General features: G+C 36.5%; 1 long non-coding RNA gene across 3 annotated transcripts in view; it reads right to left on the bottom strand.

The window, feature by feature from the left end:
• Positions 1–14,828, bottom strand: part of LOC131820761 (uncharacterized) — a 58,741-nt gene extending 43,913 nt beyond the window's left edge. For 2 of the 3 annotated variants that reach the window (XR_009349774.1, XR_009349770.1), the window contains exons 1-2: positions 14,726–14,828; positions 11,604–11,677 (exon numbers count right to left, since the gene is read on the bottom strand). This is a non-coding gene — a long non-coding RNA (uncharacterized LOC131820761). The remainder of the gene's footprint in view (positions 1–11,603; positions 11,678–14,725) is intronic. The other variant, XR_009349773.1, reaches the window with a different exon arrangement.
• Between the last annotated feature and the right edge of the window lie 6,558 nt (positions 14,829–21,386).

Genomic DNA, 21,386 nt, shown 5'->3' with positions numbered 1-21,386 from the left:
AGACAAATCCAGGGAACAAAGGCGAAAGAGGGGAGTTGAGAAGGGCTGTTATAAACAAGAAGTCCACTGGAGTCAAGTGGTATTGGAAGTGTCATGGCTTTTCAGTGGCTGAGTTGCAACAGTGTCTTACTGGCTGGGCTGCTACCAAGCAGGGAGAAAATCATCATTCCTCCTACCGCGATAGTAGAATATAGACCTCTTCCTTGTGGGTCTGCAAAGAGCTGCAATGAGCGGTAATGTGTGAGAATACCCCCTTCTGGCTTTCCTAAATCAATTTAGATGATGTTTCCTTTTTTCCAGTTTCATAGACCCATAAGGGAGGGTAGGGCATAGGGCAAATCACTCCAACATGAATTTGATGAAGACAAAAATATTCAGACCCTAGAGAGGTCTTTTTTTGTAAAATGATCATTTCAGTCTTTTGCCTATTTTTCTGTTTGATGACTGTATTTTTCTGGTAGGAGTTCCTTATATATTCTTGATGTAAGTAATAGGATATTCTCCCACTTTATGGGCTACTTTTTCACTCCCTTGATCTATATTTTTAAAAGATTTTATTAATTAATTAATTTATTTATTTATGAGAGAAAGAGAGAAAGAAAGAAAGTGGGAGGAGGGGCAGAGAGAGGGGGAGAAGTAGATTCCCCACTGCGCAGAGACCCCCCAACACAGGGCTGGCTTCCAGGAGTCTGGGATCATGACCTGGGATGAAGATAGATGCTTAAATGACTGAGCCTCCCAGGTGTCCTTCCTTGATATATTTTTTATAAAAAGAAGTTCTTAGTTTTAACATAGTCCAATTTATTTTTTTTCTTTTGTGATTAATAGTTCAAAAAGATCTGCCTACTTCAAAGTCAATAATATGTTCTATGTTTTCCTTAAAATATAGATGATTTATCTTCACATTTAGAGTGTTGATCTACCTGGTAATAATTTTTGCATATGGGGGTGCCTGGGTGGCTCAGTGGGTTGAAGCCTCTGCCTTCGGCTCAGGTCATGATCCCAGGGTCCTGGGATCGAGCCCCACATCGGGCTCTCTGCCTATTTGTAATCTCTGTCAAATAAATAAATTTTTAAAAATCTTTAAAAAAAATAATAATTTTTGCATACGGTGTGAGATAGGCCCAACATAAATATATTTTATCCAAATAGCTATGCAATTAATCCAGCACCATTTACTTTAAAGGTTCTCTTTTCCCACTACAATGCAGTCATTACTTTTTTTCAAAAATTAGGTGATGTTATATTTATGGACTGTCTCTTCTGTTCCATTTTCAGTTTGTCCTTGCACTGAAATTTGGGAAGGTTATTTAATTATAGATTGGATTGCTTTAATATATATAAAACCATGAGGATTTTCTCTTTTTTCTTCTTGTGTCAATTTAGAATGCATTATCTTTTAAAAGATTGTGTCTATTTCATCTACATTTTTAAATGTATTGGCATGAAGTTGTTCAAAAATCTTCCATTATTTTTTAAGTCTGCAGAGTAATATTAATGTCTATATCTCATTCTTGATTTTGATTACTTGTGTTTTTTTTCTTTTTTCCTTGATCAGTCTTAATTAATTAAGTTTATCAGCTTAATTAGTCTTTGTAAAGGACTCATCTTCAGTTTCATTTTCTCAATTATCTATTTTTCTTTCATGTCATTAACTTCTGCTCTTCATTATCATCTACCATCTTTTTTTAAATTTCTGTTTTAAAGATTTATTTATAAATTTGGGAGAGAGAGGTTGTAGGCATGAGCAGGAAGGGCAGAGGAAGAGGGGAGAGAATCTCAGGCAGACTCCACACTGAGTGCCAAGTCCATCAGGGGCCCCATCTCAGGAGGATGAGACAACCACTTGAACAGAGACCAAGAGTCAGATGCTGGATCAACTACACCATCTGAGACCCCTTTTTAGTTCCTTTTTTTGAGCTTGATGGAGAGGAATGATTAACTTATCAATTTGTCAAACTTTTCTACCTCTAAAATACATACTCAAGCTATAAAATTGTCTATAGACTCTGCTTTAGATCTATGCCACAAGTACAATGCATATTAATTTCAAAACAGTGCAATTCAAAATATTTTCTTGTTTCTATTATGGTTAATTTTTAATCTCATGAGCTATTTAAGAGTACTGTGATTAATTTCTGTATGTATAGGAATTTTTAAAGGTTTTTGTTTTTTGGTTTGGGGATTTTTTGGAGGGGGCAGGTTGCTTCTTTTGGTTTGTTTTAAGTATGGATCTCTAGCTTAAATCAGTTGTGACTAGAAAACATATTCTGTATGGTTTCAATCTTTTGAATCTGATGAGTATGTTTTAGGGTTAGTTGTTGTTCAATACTCCTTGGGAACAAAAATAATGTGTCTTCTACAGAATTAGATTCTGTAAGTGTCATTTTATTTTTATGTTCTATCTGTGTCAATTAAGTCAAGCATTTTCATATCTTTTCCCCATTTTCCCCAATCAATATTTGTATATTTTTTACATGTCTTTTTTTAAACAGTGTAAAATTGAGGTGTTTTTGTTTTTGTATTTTTGTCTAGACAGATCACATCTCAGAGTGCTTAGTCTATTTACGTGCAATATTTTTTGTATTTGGGTTTAAATCTACAATCTTTCTCTGAATTTTCTATTTGTTCTACTCAGTCATATCTTTTTTCTCTTTTCTTGACTTTTTTGGATTATTTTCTATTCACCCTTTCAAATTAACTCTGTTTATACCTCTTTTACTAGGCATAGTGGTCTCCTTGATATTAGAACATGCCCTTGAGTTAATTATCTCTTTCTGGTTAATGCAGCCAGATACCTTACAACACCTCCCCCTTATATTTGTGTGTTTTTTTTTTTTAAATGGATTTTAAGGGCGCCTGGGTGGCTCAGTGGGTTAAGCCGCTGCCTTCGGCTCAGGTCATGATCTCAGAGTCCTGGGATCGAGTCCCGCATCGGGCTCTATGCTCAGCGGAGAGCCTGCTGCCCTCTCTCTCTCTGCCTGCCTCTCCGTCTACTTGTGATTTCTCTCTGTCAAATAAATAAATAAAATCTTTAAAAAAAAAATGGATTTTAATTATTTACCTGTTTTAAGCCCCATGAGATAATAAACTATTATTTTATTTAGTCAATATTCATTTGCATTTACTTACATATTTTACCACTTCTGTTACTTTAACCCAGTTTCAGAAATTGACAACTTCTTGGCTACGCAAACACACTAAGATGTTTTACCTCTGATGTGTCCTTATACCTAGAGTCATCCCCTCTGGTTCCAACCCCAATCATAGGAGATTTACCAGGGTCAACCTATTTGGTAACACTGGCTTCCAATTTAGTTCTCCATCTACCCAAAAATCTTCCCAAAGATTCAGTCTTGTCAGATACCTATTTTGGACTGACAAATGTCCAGAGAGCAGAAGCAATTTTGAAAACCAGGCTCTTCTCTCTGGATTTCTGGGTTCCCCCTACCCAGATATTGGTGCTGTAATTGTTTATTCCCTTATTAGCTAGTGACTTTAAGAAAATGCCATTTATTTTCAACTTTTTTGTTATATTATGAAGATACTAAGTTTCAAAATATTTTGTTTATGGGACACCTGAGTGACTCAGTTAAGCATCCAATTGTTGATTTTGACTCAGGTCATGATCTTGGGGTCATGGGATCAAACCTCACATCAGGCTCCATGCTGACCTGGGAGTCTGCTCCTCTCTCTCTCTCTCCCTCCTTCTCCCAACACCCTTCTCCCACTATCGTGAGCCCTCTCTCAAAAATAAGTAGATAAATATTTTTAAAAATATATTTAGTTTAGTATTATCAAAAGTCAGTAATTACCTTTTGTAAGACTTTATCTCTCATTAGACTCATTCCCTAAGAATTATTTTTTCTTTGCACTGGTAAGTACCTGTTTGCTCTTAATCAGCAAGAAGTCCATGGTTTTGAATAAATCATTCAAATAGCTCTAAGGAAAATACCATGATATATAAATAACACTATCTCAAAGATATATATGCTTAGAGATAAGTCTTGATGAAGAAAACATAGTGTTTTATGGCAGTGTTTTAAAAATTCAAGTGATTATCTGGTATACCAATGAGTAATCACTGAATATATTACTAGTAAGAGCCAAAATTTACATTTCTGATGAAGTAGTTCCTGTGAAGGAATTGAGGTACACTGAACTAAGTGTTAAGTTTTATGCTGACATTCCAAACTAGGCAGAAGCAAATAATTATTTTTCCTTTTTGTGATGGCTCCAAGAATGGTACCAGTTTTGTGAATAGCAGCCTGTAGATTTGTACTAAGATATAAAAGAAAATGAGTGAAAAATTAACAAAAAGTTAAAACGGATAAACACATCTATTGCAAAATTGAGAAAAGTTGAGTTACAAATGACAATTTAAATCAAATGGAAACATTTATTGGTTCTACTTACTGTATACACTACATAAGGCATTATCCATTGTCTACAGATGTTATTCGGGGCAAATATGGTGTTACTTCCCAAGCTAGCCACTCGTAACCTCTTCTCCCACTCATTCCATTAATTCCACAATCACAGTGGCAGCTGCTTTTCCCCTTCTTTTCCCCCCTTCAACATTTCTTCTTTCCTTCCTTTTTTCCCACCTCTTCCTCCTTTCCTGTCCTTCTCTTACTTTCCCCTTTCCTTTATCTACATCTATTTTTTTTCTTTTTTTTCCCCCTTTAATTTTTTATTTTTTATAAACATATATTTTTTATCCCCAGGGGTACAGGTCTGTGAATCACCAGGTTTACACACTTCACAGCACTCACCAAAGCACATACCCTCCCCAATGTCCATAATCCCACCCCCTTCTCCCAAACCCCCTCCCCCCAGCAACCCTCAGTTTGTTTTGTGAGATTGAGTCACTTATGGTTTGTCTCCCTCCCAATCCCATCTTGTTTCATTTATTCTTCTCCTACCCACTTAAGCACCCATGTTGCATCACCACTTCCTCATATCAGGGAGATCATATGATAGTTGTCTTTCTCCGCTTGACTTATTTCACTAAGCATGATACGCTCTAGTTCCATCCATGTTGTCGCAAATGGCAAGATTTCATTTCTTTTGATGGCTGCATAGTATTCCATTGTGTATATATACCACCTCTTCTTTATCCATTTATCTGTTGATGGACATCTAGGTTCTTTCCATAGTTTGGCTATTGTGGACATTGCTGCTATAAACATTCGGGTGCACGTGCCCCTTTGGATCACTACGTTTGTGTCTTTAGGGTAAATACCCAATAGTGCAATTGCTGGGTCATAGGGCAGTTCTATTTTCAACATTTTGAGGAACCTCCATGCTGTTTTCCAGAGTGGCTGCACCAGCTTGCCTTCCCACCAACAGTGTAGGAGGGTTCCCCTTTCTCCGCATCCTCGCCAGCATCTGTCATTTCCTGACTTGTTGATTTTAGCCATTCTGACTGGTGTGAGGTGATATCTCATTGTGGTTTTGATTTGTATTTTCCTGATGCCGAGTGATATGGAGCACTTTTTCATGTGTCTGTTGGCCATCTGGATGTCTTCTTTGCAGAAATGTCTGTTCATGTCCTCTGCCCATTTCTTGATTGGATTATTTGTTCTTTGGGTGTTGAGTTTGCTAAGTTCTTTATAAATTCTGGACACTAGTCCTTTAGCTGATATGTCGTTTGCAAATATCTTCTCCCATTCTGTCAGTTGTCTTTTGATTTTGTTAACTGTTTCCTTTGCTGTGCAAAAGCTTTTGATCTTGATGAAATCCCAATAGTTCATTTTTGCCCTTGCTTCCCTTGCCTTTTGCGTTGTTCCTAGGAAGATGTTGCTGCAGCAGAGGTCGAAGAGATTGCTGCCTGTGTTCTCCTCAAGGATTTTGATGGATTCCTTTCACACATTGAGGTCCTTCATCCATTTTGAGTCTATTTTTGTGTGTGGTGTAAGGAAATGGTCCAATTTCATTTTTCTGCATGTGGCTGTCCAATTTTCCCAGCACCATTTATTGAAGAGGCTGTCTTTTTTCCATTGGACATTCTTTCCTGCTTTGTCAAAGATTAGTTGACTGTAGAGTTGAGGGTCTATTTCTGGGCTCTCTATTCTGTCCCATTGATCTATGTGTCTGTTTTTGTGCCAGTACCATGCTGTCTTGATGATGACAGCTTTGTAATAGAGCTTGAAGTTCGGAATTGTGATGCCACCAACATTGGCTTTCTTTTTCAATATCCCTTTGGCTATTCGAGGTCTTTTCTGGTTCCATATAAATTTTAGCATTATTTGTTCCATTTCTTTGAAAAAGATGGATGGTACTTTGATAGGAATTGCATTAAATGTGTAGATTGCTTTAGGTAGCATAGACATTTTCACAATATTTATTTTTCCAATCCAGGAGCATGGAACATTTTTCCATTTCTTTGTGTCTTCCTCAATTTCTTTCATGAGTACTTTATAGTTTTCTGAGTATAGATTCTGTGCCTCTTTGGTTAGGTTTATTCCTAGGTATCTTATGGTTTTGGGTGCAATTGTAAATGGGATTGACTCCTTAATTTCTCTTTCTTCTGTCTTGCTGTTGGTGTAGAGAAATGCAACTGATTTCTGTGCATTGATTTTATATCCTGACACTTTACTGAATTCCTGTATAAGTTCTAGCAGTTTTGGAGTGGAGTCTTTTGGGTTTTCCACATATAGTATCATATCATCTGCAAAGAGTGATAATTTGTCTTCTTCTTTGCCGATTTGGATGCCTTTAATTTCCTTTTGTTGTCTGATTGCTGAGGCTAGGACCTCTAGTACTATGTTGAATAGCAGTGGTGATAATGGACATCCCTGCCGTGTTCCTGACCTTAGCAGAAAAGCTTTCAGTTTTTCTCCATTGAGAATGATATTTGCGGTGGGTTTTTCATAGATGGCTTTGATGATATTGAGGTATGTGCCCTCTATCCCTACACTTTGAAGAGTTTTGATCAGGAAGGGATGCTGTACTTTGTCAAATGCTTTTTCAGCATCTATTGAGAGTATCATATGGTTCTTGTTCTTTCTTTTATTGATGTGTTGTATCACATTGACTGATTTGCGGATGTTGAACCAACCTTGCAGCCCTGGAATAAATCCCACTTGGTCGTGGTGAATAATCCTTTTAATGTACTGTTGAATCCTATTGGCTAGTATTTTGTTGAGTATTTTCGCATCTGTGTTCATCAAGGATATTGGTCTATAGCTCTCTTTTTTGATGGGATCCTTGTCTGGTTTTGGGATCTCTACATCTATTTTTATTGTTCCTTTAATACCTGACTGTCAGAAAATAACTAGATCCTTATTCCACTCTGGCTTTTACACTTGGGCAAGTCTCTGAAGACTCATTGTCACAGTTAAGTAATTTATAAAATTTAAGTGATTCAAAAAATATATATAATAACAACAATAATAATATAATATGTGTTGTAGTTCCAACAGTTGGTAAGTCTATGACTTCTGTCTGTTCCTATACTACTCTATCTCTCTCTCCAGAATTGTTGGTCTAGTTATGGGCACGTGACCCAACATGAGTTTGGGCTTAGAACCAGACTTAGAGCAGCTAGTAACTTTTCCTAGGGGCCAAATTTTAAGGAGTAAAGCTTAGTAACTACTTGTAGTTAGCTTTACTGCCAAATGGAGAAAGTTTGAAGAGAAAGAGAAACTTAAGTCATTTAAATTTATATAATATAAAAACGATTCTGTAGTTTTTTTAACCAATTTATTCTTATTTATCTCATTCTCAATGATGTTATATAGGATATACTTAGATTTAGAAGATTAAATCACAGGATATGCAGACAAATTGGTCTTTTAAAAATCTATTGTATGAGCCAACGTTCTTAAGCCACTTACATATCTTGCTGAAAAATAGAATTCTGGAAAGGACTCAGATGAAGGATTTAAATAAAGGGATCTGAGCAAGAGTTACTATTTGAGGATCATTTATTATCATGAACTTTACAAATATTACTTGCCATTCATAAAATAACCCATAAAGATAAGAATTATTGTCTCAGTTTTACACAGGGGGAATTGAGATTCAGAATGATTAAATCAATTGCCATATTTATACAGCTAATAAATCACTGAGCTGGGATCAGCTTGTTCTGATATTACTGGAGAACCCCAACTTTTTCTATTCTGCAGCACAGAACTGCCTCTCAGCACGTCCATGTATGCCTCTACTTCTGCAATGTTTATAATCTTCCAGAAACATAGAAATAAAATAATTCATAAGCATATGAATGAATTAAATTAATATGTTAAATAAATACCTTTAAAAATCCAGGAAAATTTACTTTCCCAAGGATTATACAATACTCTGAGGATTATGTATGATTTTATAATCTATAAACTGTACATTTCTGATGGGAACTAAGTTTAAGATTACATGTTAATTCACTTCTGTCAGTTCTGTGGGAGTTTGCTTGGTGAGGTTTGTATGTCTTAATTATCCAATTCCATAAGGTTTCTTGGGGCTCTGGGAGATGAGTTTTCATGCCCCCATTGATTTTCAGAGTTGAATCTCTTGCGTCTGCTCTTTTTGAAAAATATGTTAGGAATTTTCACATGTGCCTTATATTCTAAACTGTTACTTACATCATTGTCAATAAATTAGTTACCATTTATGGATCTTTAATGAGTGAATACTCTCAACAGCCCTGAAATACACTATTGTCATGTTATGTATAGTAAACTAACATACAAGAAGGTTATCTTGCATGACCATATAGCTTAGAAATGCTACAATCAGCTAACAAGTTCAAAGCTGTATCATTATAAGGTAAAGATGCCATTGTTCCAAACTACTTCAGTCAATGTTGGATCCACAGATTTAGTGAGGTCAACAGAGAAATTTTTCAAAAAAAAAAGGTCAATATATTACACCAAATCCAGTAATTTTTCCTGAGAGTATGATCTCAAAATTGTATATATTAAATATTTTAAAATTATTTTCATTAGCATATAATATATTATTTGCCCTAAAGGTACAAGTCTGTGAATCATCAGGCTTACACATTTCAGGCTTACACAACACTCCTCATAGCACATACCCTCCCCAATGTCCATAATCCAACCACCCTATATACATTACATATTAATGTATATTATGTATTTCAAAACTTCCCATAAGACCAATACAGCAAAAACATATTCACACAAAAACATGCACACAAATGTTTTTAGCAGTTTCATTCATAATTGCTAAAACTTGGAAGCAACCAAGACACTTTTCAATAGATGAATAAACAAAAATGCATACAGTGGGATATTATTCAACAATAAAAAGAAATGAGCTGTTAAGCCATTAAAAAACATAAAAGAACCTAAATGCATATTGTTAATTGAAAAAAGCAAGGCTACATACTCTAAGTTTCCAACTACATGACATTCTGGAACAAGCAAAACTATGGAAGCAGGATAAAAAGGTCAGTGGTTGCCAGAGGTTCAAGGGCAGGAAAAGAAGAAGGAAGGAATTAGTAGATGGAGCATAGAAGATTTTCAGGGCAGTGAAATGTTTCTGAATGATTCTGTAGCTGTGGATACATCTCATTACACATTTCTCAAACCTTTATGGAATATATCATAAATAGTGAACCCAAATGTAAACTATGGACTTCAACTAATAGTAGCATACTAATATTAGCTAATCCACTACACCAAATATGCCACCTTAGTGCCAGGTGTTAAAATAGGGGAAACTAGAGACAGTAAAGAACTCTGTACTTTCCACTCAATTTTTCAATAAAACTAGAACTGCTGAAAAAGAAGTCTATCAATTTTTAAAAAGGTATGTGATTTGGTGAGTGCTGTGAAGTGTGTAAACCTGGTGATTCACAGACCTAGGGATAAAAATATATGTATATAAAAAAATATATGTTTATAAAAAATAAAAAATTAAAAAAAAAAAAAAAAAAAAAGGTAGTAGCTGCTTATATGACGGTAAATATGAGTATATACCCACAGAACAAATGAAAAAAAAAAAAAAAGACTGTTTGGAAGATATGCATTTGGATTCTGCTATTTGAAATAAAATTTCCAGAGACCATAAAAATCATTAAAAAAATTTAGATTGCAGTGAAAATGATGATGATTATTAAGTGTTAAAGATAAAGGTCTCCATTATGGGGTTTCATGTAAGAGTTTGAGTAAAATTTTCCATGTAATATGAGAGGGAGAAATGTGTTATTTCTTAATTATTATTTTGACTAAATATGTAGTTTAAATATTGAAGTATAAATAATTTAATAAATCAAGCAGAACATCTAGTTATTAGACTACCTCAGATACATTTAATAAGTACAATTATATCTTGAGCAAAATTATTTCATTTGTAAAATTCTTTCTGGGAATTTGGAGGTTTACTCAATTTGGAAGACTACATTATATTCAGAAATTTCTGGTATTTTTTTATTGCTTACCTTATACTGGGCTGTGGATTAGGTTCCGTGAGGCATGTAAAAATAATCAAGATACCAAGATATGATTTCTGCTCTGAATCTCTAAATATAGTCCAATGATAAGAGTTGGATGGAAATAATTCAAGTAATATCTAGTCAGTGCTCAATGTTTTCAAGCAGTAAGTGTGAAACATGGAATATATTATGCTAGTCTAAATGAAGGATGAATTGCCTCTGTCTGAGAATTCAGGAAAGTCTCCACAGAGAAGACAGTATTTCTGATGGACTTAAATGGATTCAAAAGATGGAGAGGAAAAAAAGGTGGAAAATTCAGATAGAAAGAATTTCCACATAATTGCAGTTACACAGAAACATCATGTCTAAGGATTGACAATTGATTCAATGTGGTTAGATCACAAGAATCTGAACACAAAGTGAAAAGGATGATCTTTATGGAGATAGAAGACAAGGTTTAACTATGTAGTGCACTGACAAAGCAAGATGAATGAATATTAGTCCTTCATTCAGTTAGAAATTAATGGGGGAGATATTGAAGATATTGAGAAATTTTGAGCAAAGAGTTATATTTTAGAAAAAATGAACATTATTTATCTGTTTTGTGATCATGGAGTTTATCTTACTGCATTGTACTTTTTCATGTCTATTTACCTTCTAGGGCCATGGGATCCTCGAGGGCAAATATCATGTCTTGCTCATCTTGTTATTTTTAGTACTTAATACATAACTGGTACACAGTGTAAACTCTATAAATGCTTACCAATGAACAACTGAAGTACTTAGGCAGTTTAAAGATAACTTTAAGAACCCTTGAAGTATTGGTTTTAAAATACTCAAATCCTGGTGATGGGTATTAAGGAGGGCACATATTGCATGGAGCACTGGGTCTGGTGCATAAACAATGAATCTTGGAACACTGAAAAAATAAAATTAAATTAAAAAAATAAAGTACTTAAATTTTTAAAAGCAAAAAAATAAAAATAAAAAGATAAAATACTCAAATCTGAGTTGACCTTAATTACCATTCATTTGTAGGACAGCCTGAGTTTTTACAGAAGTGGCAGTACAAGGGATGAAAAGGTCATGGTTCAAAGAGAGACCAACTCCCTAACAAATGAACTACTTACTCCTTTTAAAACTCAGCATCTTTCCAATATACTAACACTAACCCTAACACTAGAAATGTTCCTTGTACCTGAAAAGTCTTCATCACATGTCCCAGACCCTAAGTCCTCTGATAAGATGGCCGGTCTTGCTCCTGCAGGGTCCCTGTTGAAAGAGTTCAACCTTGAAACTCAGGCCAGTGTCTGGAATCCAGGGAGTGAGCTGCTGTAAGTGTTCCCCAACTGACATCTCAGAGTTGCTACTTAAAAGATTTCCTCTCTGTGCTCCCCCCCCCCCCACTGTCAGGACACTCTGACAATTTGCTGGGCCCTGACCTGCCCTTCCTCTCAGCACCTGTCAGTCAGTTTCTATCCTCAGGAGCCTGTGCCTCCTATATAGGAAGATTTTGCTCTACGTCTGGTCCCAGACTGCTATAAATAGCTGAGCCATAGAAGCAGCTCCCAAAATATGACTAAAGATAACATTTAAATAATCTATATTTTTAAATTAAAAATACACAGGCAAAATAGCATGACTTCTCTTTTATTTTATCAAGCTAGGTGTGCAATATGATTTATCTTTTTTTTTTTTTAAAGATTTTATTTATTTATTTGACAGACAGATCACAAGTAGGCAGAGAGGCAGGCAGAGAGAGAGAGAGGAGGAAGCAGGCTCCCCGCTGAGCAGAGAGCCCCATGCGGGGCTCTATCCCAGGACCCTGAGACCATGACCTGAGCCGAAAGCAGAGGCTTTAACCCACTGAGCCACCCAGGCGCCCCATGATTTATCTTTTTAAATTACAAGTCAGTCGGATTGAAAATGTTCCCCAGATGGGTACTTGATGCTAATGACTTTTTAAAATGTGATAAGAGATCTTAAAGAAATCAGGGGTATTTCTAATATAACACTTCTGATGTCTGAGAAAAGTTATCCTCAGCACTGCATAAACTCAGGTGAAACTTAACATTGTTTATTTTTAATATTCCCAATGGTTATTAACTAGGAGAATGTCAGTGTTAGAAGAGACTTTAGAGGTCAACTGTAATTTCCGTTTTGAATGGGACAGGTGCAGAAACCTCACAACCTTTAAAAAATAAAGCTCATTAGCTAGCAAAGTCCTTCACATTGAGGTACTATGCAATGTATTTGAAAACTCTTACTACTTCAATTATCATATGATCTCACTGATATGCAAAATTTAAGAAACAAGACAGAGGATCATAGGAGAGGAGAGGAAAAAATAACATAAGATGAAACCAGAAAGGGAAACAAACCATAAGAGACTCATAATCTTAGGAAACAAACAGAGTTGCTGGGATTCGGGGATGGGATAACTGGGTGATGGACCTTGGGGAAGGTATGTATGTGTTGTGGTGAGCGCTGGGTGTTATGTAAGACTGATGAATCACAGACCTGAACCCCTGAAACAAATAATACACTATATGTTAATTAATCGAATATAAATTATAAAAAATTTAAAAAGAAAAGAAAAAAATAATTTAAAAAATTCCTGTTGCAGCAAACAGAAAGTTTTCCTTGGCATCATTTTCTGATAGCCTTGTTCTGACCAAAGCTGTATCCTAAAAGGAACATCTAATACCATAATATAGTAGTAAATTTTCTAGAGTAAGTTGTCTTCTCTGTAGTGCAGACTTTCTGACAGCATCATCCATACCATCACTATTCCTGTCCCCATCTCTGCTGTGATATTACCCCAGGAATTGCTTGGTCCCCCTACTGGCTGTCCCCCAACATAAGTGAGTTTGCTGGGGGCTGCATCTTTGTTCTCCCAGAATCTACTACGAGATTAGCACACATCATTGTCTCAATAAAAACTTTTTTTAAAAATTGAATAAAAGAAGAAAAGATGAATAAACAACAATTTGTATCAACATACACTGAACGTGCATCTGAACTTGAGAAACATTTCCAAATCAATGATGACTTTGAAAACTAACCTGACTTTCATATTCTTTCTTTCCTTCTGGTATTTTTGGGGTAGAAGTAATGTAAGCCAAGCTCTGCCTCCCTTCATGGGTAGTGAATTCCTACTCATTCTTCTTAGGACAAAAATGTAACAGTTTTTTGAAACCTTTTTTTTTTTTTCACTCCCCCAGGCAGCATTTTATTCTTATTCCTGTTATGACTTATCACATTATATTGTCACTTCCTCCTTCAGCATTATCTAAAACCTACATGAAAATTAAATATAAACCTTTTTGGACCATTCCAAGGTTATTCACTCTGCTTTTATAACTTTGCATTCAATTTTTCTGCCTTTGATACATTTTTAAAGGATTTTATTTATTTATTTATTAGAGAGAAAGAGAGAGAGAGTGTCTCCAGCAGAGTCTCCACTGAGCGTGGAGCCCCATGTGGAGCTCAGAATCCTGAGATGATGACTTGGGCCGAAACCAAGAGTCAGATGCTTAACCGACTGAGCCACCCAGGTGCCTCTCTGCCTTTGACACTTTGTCTATGCTCATAGATATATTTGATGTCTATATTTTTATTTCTTATTATCAGTTTCACATCAGAGGTAATTAACCTTTTAAATGACTTATGTTACTTTCACTCTGCTGGTATGAACACATAGTATTACAGTGTAATAACAGAAGTCTGAAGCCTGTAGTAAATAGATATACTTAAAAGTGTATAGCACGGATAATGAATTTACTGCTGAGTTTTGATAATTTAATTCCTATAAGGTCCTATGGTTTGAATGTCTGTTAACAAGGGACAGTCTTAAGGTGACCAAAGTAAAAACTTACAGGGAACTGATGAGTATTTTATATTTTAGATAGTACATTTTTGTTTCATTTGATCTCAGTGTCGTTTGAATTAACTGTACTAGTTTGAACTAATATGTGGTTCAACAAATCCATCCACTTAAATGTCCAAAACAAGATTCTCTACCTAAAAAATACATGACCAAAGATAGATACATAGATACATACATACATACATACAAAGATAAAGACACAGGTAGATACGTAGGTTAGTACATAGTACATAGAACATAGGTTGTATGTACATAGATATATAATTCTATCTCTCTCTCTACAGAATACTGTACTGTGATGAAACAGGAGCTTATTTATACCCAATGAGGTGCTGGTGGTTGTTGTTGTTAATATTGATTTGTGGTCTAGTAATCCATGGGACAGACAAGGCCTTATAACCTAAGAATCAAGTTCTTTTTGGTAGAATTACCTCTATCCATCTTCTCATGTCCCCAGGCTGTGATCTTAACCAGACCTTCACCACTATTGACCAACAGAATTTTACTGCCATGTTTCTGGCATGTTTGGCCTGAGGTTCCAGCCTACACTGTCTTCTGATAGAAACGGACACCAAGATTCCGTTTTGGAAACTTGAGACTAGAAGATTCCATTAGGCCTCTTTAGCCATGCTTGGAAATCCTAGATAATTTTCCCAAAAATATGTCTCTCAGTTAGACCATCTTCTGGTGGACCTTCCTTCCTATATTGCTCAGTGCTCATTCTCCCTGATGCCCCCTCCATTTCTCCTGCTTCCCTACTTCCTTCTCAAAATGTGCTTCATGTCTTCCGAAACTCACTTTCTGCAGTAAGCATTTTTCACTCCTTCTTCTTGACTATATATCCAATAGTTCTTCAGTTCTTTGAATAAAATAAATCTTAGCATAGGTTAGAAGATACTACTTTGCCTGAATCTTTCTAGAGCAGAAAACAGCAAAATTCCTCTGTAAACAGCCACGTAGTAAATATTTTAGATTTGGGGAGCCATACAATTTGTTATAATTACTCAACTCTGCCATTGTAACAAAAACAGCCATAGACAATACAAATATGAATGAGTGTAGCTGTGTTTCATTGAAGCAGAGAGCGGGCCAGATTTGAGGGGTGTAGTATGTCAGTCCCCTGCTCTAGTGTAGAAGGTGATCATTCTGTCATGCCCCTTGCTTCACAAAAGCAAGCAATTGAGTCAAGAATATTCTAACTTTCCAGTGTGTTTCTCTCTTCTCCTGGGTCAACCATCATTTACCCCAGTCTCATCACTACCCTCTACCAATTTCTTGGTCACTCCTCAACCTATTTGGAAGAATCTGGCAATTCGTACTATTCCTCCTCACCCAAGGCCTATCTGATGTCTGGAATTTCCTTGGAAACCTTTTAATATCCAAATTTCCAAAGGCAACACTTCAATATTGCAACATTTAATTCCTTGTTTATCACAACTCTGATTATCTTAACTTACAATCCATTTCCTCTACCCTTATTTATGACCATATCTTGGTAAGTTCATTTGGAGCTTACCGTGCATCAGGCCTTGTTTTTGGCCCAGGGGTATACGAAGATTAATAAGAAATGGATCCTTTCTCCAAGCATCTGAAGTTTAGTGGTGGAACTCTGCAGGCAATCAAATATATACATTGCAACATATTGTAATAATAAAGGAATACCTGAAGGGATGATATGTAGCAAATGGGAGAAAATTATTAACTTTCTTAAGAGGAATCCTTGCAGATGAAGCAACACTTCCTCTGGATCTTGAAGCACAGTTTGAAACTGACTAGGTAGAAAAGGATTTAGAGAACATTCCAGAAAGGAGAACCACCACATATGAGGGTGTGGAGACACAGCTCAGCTTGTGTGACTGCCATTCCTAGAGAACAAAGGTGAAAGGGCTGGGAGTGCTAGGAGATGAAGCTGTTGACAAGGTAAGGGCAGATCTTCAAGAATCCTGAATGATTTCTATGCAGTTTAGAAGACAGGCACCTGGAACACAAATTGGGGAGAGAAATGACCTAGCAAAGGGGACCGTAAAAGTGAAGATCAGACGAGGAGAACAACCAGATCACAGAGGTGTCCTCCAAGTCAAGAGAGAAGAACATTTTATTTTAAGGGTTTTTTTTTTAATTTTTTTTTAATTCATTTGACATACAGAGATCACAAGCAGGCAGAGAGGCAGGCAGAGAGAGAGGAAGGAAAACAGGTTCCCTGCAAAGCAGAGAGCCCGACGTGGGGCTCGATCCCAGGACCCTGAGATCACAACCTGAGCCAAAGGCAGAGGCTTTAACCTACTGAGCCACCCAGGTGCCCTGAAAGGAACATTTTAAGAAGAGTGGGAAAGAAAAGTATTCTCAAATACAGCAAGAAACAACAGAGCTATTAGATCAGTGGCTTACGAACAACTTCACTGGAATTTCAGAAACAGAAATCCCTTAATGATTTATTTGAATAGTTAAAACTATTATGTGCCCATAGGGTGCCTGGGTGGCTCAGTGGGTTAAGCCTCTGCCTTCAGTTCAGGTCATGATCACAGGGTCCTGAGATGGAGCCCCACATCGGGCTCTCTGCTCAGCAGGAAGTCTGCTTCTCCCTCTCTCTCTCCCTGCTGTCCTGGGATGGAGCCCCACATCGGGCTCTCTGCTCAGCAGGAAGTCTGCTTCCCCCTCTCTCTCTCCCTGCTTCTCTGCCTACTTGTGATCAGTCTCTCTGTCAAATAAATAAATAAATCTTTAAAAAAAAACCTATTCTTATGTGTCCAACTTATTTATCAAATATTATGTTTATGCTGGCTAGTATCAAAAGCTCTCTCTATATACCAATATAAATAACTCTTATTTGGAGTTTTGTTGTTGTTGTTGTTGTTGTTTTTTGATGTGCAATATTTTTAGACTAAAGACCCTGAAGAACAGATAGCTGCCCTTTCAATAAACCCTAACAATGACTTTTTATATTAAAACACAATCATCGGTAGCTTTATTTTTCTCCTTGCAACACTTGCCCTCTGATTAATGAAAAAAAAGTAACAAATGACTTCTTCATTATTACTTGTATCTGTTCTCATGCTTCCTATTCCTATCATATGATTTCACACAATTATAATTAGTTATTTTCTCAGAGTGATTAGATACTCATTTGCTCTTTCTTTACTCTGCCAAACACATTTCACATTTAACAAAAAATAACCCACTTAAAAAGTCTTGTTAAAACCCAAAGAAATTAGTTAAAACTTTTGTTTCTTGACTTTTCTGATTAAAGTAAATTTATGTTTGTAGGGAAAAAATGAAAAGTTAATTAGTAATAAATTCTACTTAATTGTTATATTAGGATAAAGTAATCATTTTAGGCTAAAGTAACCTAACATTCTTATTTTTTTTTAACTTGTCTTCCAAAAATAGTGTAAAAGAACGGAAACATCTAGAAATATGTTCCAGAAATCGTGCACTTTAGACTGAAATTGTTTCTTATTCTGAAATGATGGAAACCTTGATGATTGTGCCCATTTTAAGTCTCAGCAGGTCATAAGATTTCTTTGCAACCATGCAATAATGAATTACTAATTAATAATGAGAACTTGCTTCTTCAGCAAGTGCTTTGCTGTCCCTAAGAGGTCAATGTAAAATAAAACTTTTCACCCCCCGTGGAAGCTGCAGGTTTCTGCACTGAGGATACTAACTAAAAGGTTGTTGTTTGAAATGACTAAACAGTGATCTTTGTGAAATAAAATGGTTGGCTGATTTCATTCTGTTTCCTTTTGCTCAGGAGGTCACCTGAGGGTGACAGGGAGACCTCTCTGGAGCTGAGTTTATTTTCACAACAATCTGAAAAAGTTGAATCTGTGGGCAAGTCATGACATTTATTGAGCATTGAAGAATAAACAGCGCCATGAAATGGGGGAGGGATTCCTACCCCCACGGGGTAGGAATTAAAGTACCAATGGCGGAATAATACATACACATGAAATTAGCTAAAAGCACTTCATTGCACAGGGGTTCCACACCAGTAATATCTGTAACAACATCATCTCTTCGCCCTCTAGTGATATCTAATCATCTGATACATTGTTAATAAATAAGTTTAATTAACAAATAATGTGTTAAACTATATTTGTACCTGCAGCCTGAGTGTGGAAACCACAAGAAACTACCTATAAATGTCTATCTGCCTTGTTTCCAATCATGAGGAAATTTCCTGTTTCTATGCCCATTTGGAGTCACGGTCTTGATATCCAAGTACATACTTTTTGCATTCTAATGTGTCTGTGGAAAGCTTTGATTTTGATACTCACCTTTCCCTTCCTTGTGTCCTCTATCTCCATTTTCACCATGGAGAAGTAAGTCGTAATTGTTTTAAAATGGCCCCAAATCCTAGCCACTCTTTCCTTGAGAGGTGGAATTTCTTTCTCTACCTACTTAGTTTAGCCTGGTCCGATGACTTGTTTGAGCAATTCAATATGGCAATAGAAACCCAGTATGGACATTAAAACTGAATTTTATGGGATCTGCAGCTTATACTTTTGAGCACTTGGACACTCCCTCTTGGAACCCAGCCACCACGCTGTGAAAAGCCCAGACCATGTGGAAGAGAATCATGACACTCTGGTCAGCAGCCTCAAGTCCATGTAAGATCCAAGCCAACAGCCAGCACCAACTGCAGCCATTTAAGTGAACTGTTTTGGAAATTCTAGTTCAACAGAGCTTCCAGATGACTGCAGAACTAGCTAACATCTGGTCTAATGTGACAGAAGGACCATATAGCTGAGCCCATTTAACACAAAATAAAGAAAAAAAATTAAAAGCCATTTTAAGTTACTAAATGTTGGGTAGTGTGCAACATAGCAATGCATAATTGAAACACTGAATTATTTGAATCGCTTGCTTATTAAATTTCCTATGGATGCTTGCTCACTAAAATTTGAGGGTTTTTTTCCATTTGTTTAAGAGATTTATTTGATGAGAAAACATGGACTTAGAAATCAATGAGATCTGGTTTAAATAAAGACTTTACTTCTTTTTTTTTTTTTTTAAGATTTTATTTATTTGACCGAGAGAGATCACAAGTAGGCAGAGAGGCAGGCAGAGAGACAGAGGGGGAAGGAGGCTCCCTGCTGAGCAGAGACATGGGGCTCCATCCCAGGACCCTGAGACCATGACCTGAGCCGAAGGCAGAGGCTTAACCTACCAAGCCACCCAGGCACCCCAAGACTTACTTCTTAATGTAGATGTTTGACTTTGGACCACGTATTAAATTTTCCTAAACCTCAGCTTTCCCTCCTGAAAAAAAAAAAAAAGAAAAGAAAAGAAAAAAGAAAAGTAGGATAAATAACACCAACTTCTTAGCAGTTGTCGTAATGATTAAGTAAAACAATGTGTACCAAGAAAATCTTACCTCTGTTCACCATCCATGATCCATGATCCCTCCGTAAGCACTTATAAATATCAGTCTCCTCCTCATTGACCATATCCACATCAGAGCCAAGTATTTACTGATTTTTCTTTCTCTACCTCTCAGCTGTATGCTTTTCTGTCTCGTTACTGCTCAAAAGACTGGAAAAAATGAGAACATCAAAAGCACACTGACAGACAAGCTAACGAACAAATGATTCCGCTTGGTGTTTGGAAGTGGCTTGGGCTGCCTTTCCAAGTGGTCTTTCAAATTGTGGCAACTCTCAGCGCAGGTACATTCTGCTAGAATACAACTGAGTTACCAGTCTTCTCATAGTATGACCTGGCTCTGGAGAAGAAGGGATAGTGTAGCTGCAAATGACACTTTTCACCTTGCTCAGCGTTCCTAGCTAGCCGTTCCTTAGATGCCTATGTCCTCCATGCCCCACTCATGACTTCACTGGTGACTGAAAATGCCATTGATAATTTCATAATCCAAATCATTGCCCCTGCCAGGTTCTCCTTTTGAGAATGTATTGTCCCTCTGCTTACCACGACCCTTCTCACAAAACATTCTACCACTGTATATATTTTGAAGTCCAGTGTAATTATCCATCTGCTTTAGGAAGCTTGCAAAGTAGAGTCTGTTCCATCATAATCTCTTCTTTCTTTGAATTCAGAGAAATTAGATTCCACAAATCAGGTGGGGCAATGAATAAGGTACTGTCTTGGGATATGTCTTCTGTTTTCGTGTTATTATAGAACTGTTCTCTGAATATCGTTATCTATTCAGCCAGATTGAAAGCTTCTTGAGAGCAAAGTCTAACACTTCCCAAATGAGTGATATTGAGCATTTTACTCAAGCTCTTAAAACCTGGAAAATGGGGATTATAAATCCATTCTATCGAGGTTACTTGAATTTAATGAGATAAACACATAAAATGCATAGTTTAGCACATAATTATGCTCAGTATAAGCCAGTTAATCTTTATGCACAGTTTTTGAATCTGCCTAGGCATTGGGTGGAAAGACAGGATGTTTGGCTGAGTCCTTGATGTACTCCTAAAGGAAATTAGAAAATACTGTTACCCGGGGCGGACATGACGCATATGAAAAATAGGTAACGAATATATGGTCGATACATGGAGTACCAACATCAAATTTTGTTTCATTGATTTTCTTTTAGGAATATTCTGATAAAACAAATACCTCCCAGACTTGGAACCTTCAACTATTGAAAACTTAAGCCTCATTGTTTTAGTCCAGCACAGGAAATAAAATCACATGAGTGAGAATTTAGCTCTTGGATACTGGCGTAAAGGAAGGATTCTGGACAAATGAAGAGAACAGGAAGTCATCACATGGCTTTGATTCACTTCCATCCAAAAACAGTGTTTGAACAAGAATCAATCCCTGGTCATCATCTCTTCTCAGATGCCTTTTCATTAACTAATCAGAGGGGACTATCTGTTATATCCCTATGTACCAGGATTCAAATTCTAGGAGCAAAGAGCACAGTGTGGATACCATGATGGATAATGAGGAAAACAATACCAAGGTCCCTGATTAGTTCAACTCCCTCCTCAAAGATCCTCAGGGACACCTGTTGATCACACAAAGCCAAGACTCTTAAGCTTTCTGAGAAAGTGACAGCAAAACATTAGCAAGAGTATCCATAGTTCTCAAGAGGGAAAACTTAGGGAAAGGTACGTCTAGAAT

Source organism: Mustela lutreola, chromosome 1 (genome assembly GCF_030435805.1).
Source record: "Mustela lutreola isolate mMusLut2 chromosome 1, mMusLut2.pri, whole genome shotgun sequence".
In the NCBI taxonomy this organism is placed as follows: domain Eukaryota; kingdom Metazoa; phylum Chordata; class Mammalia; order Carnivora; family Mustelidae; genus Mustela; species Mustela lutreola.
This window is presented reverse-complemented; position numbering and strand designations above follow the sequence as displayed.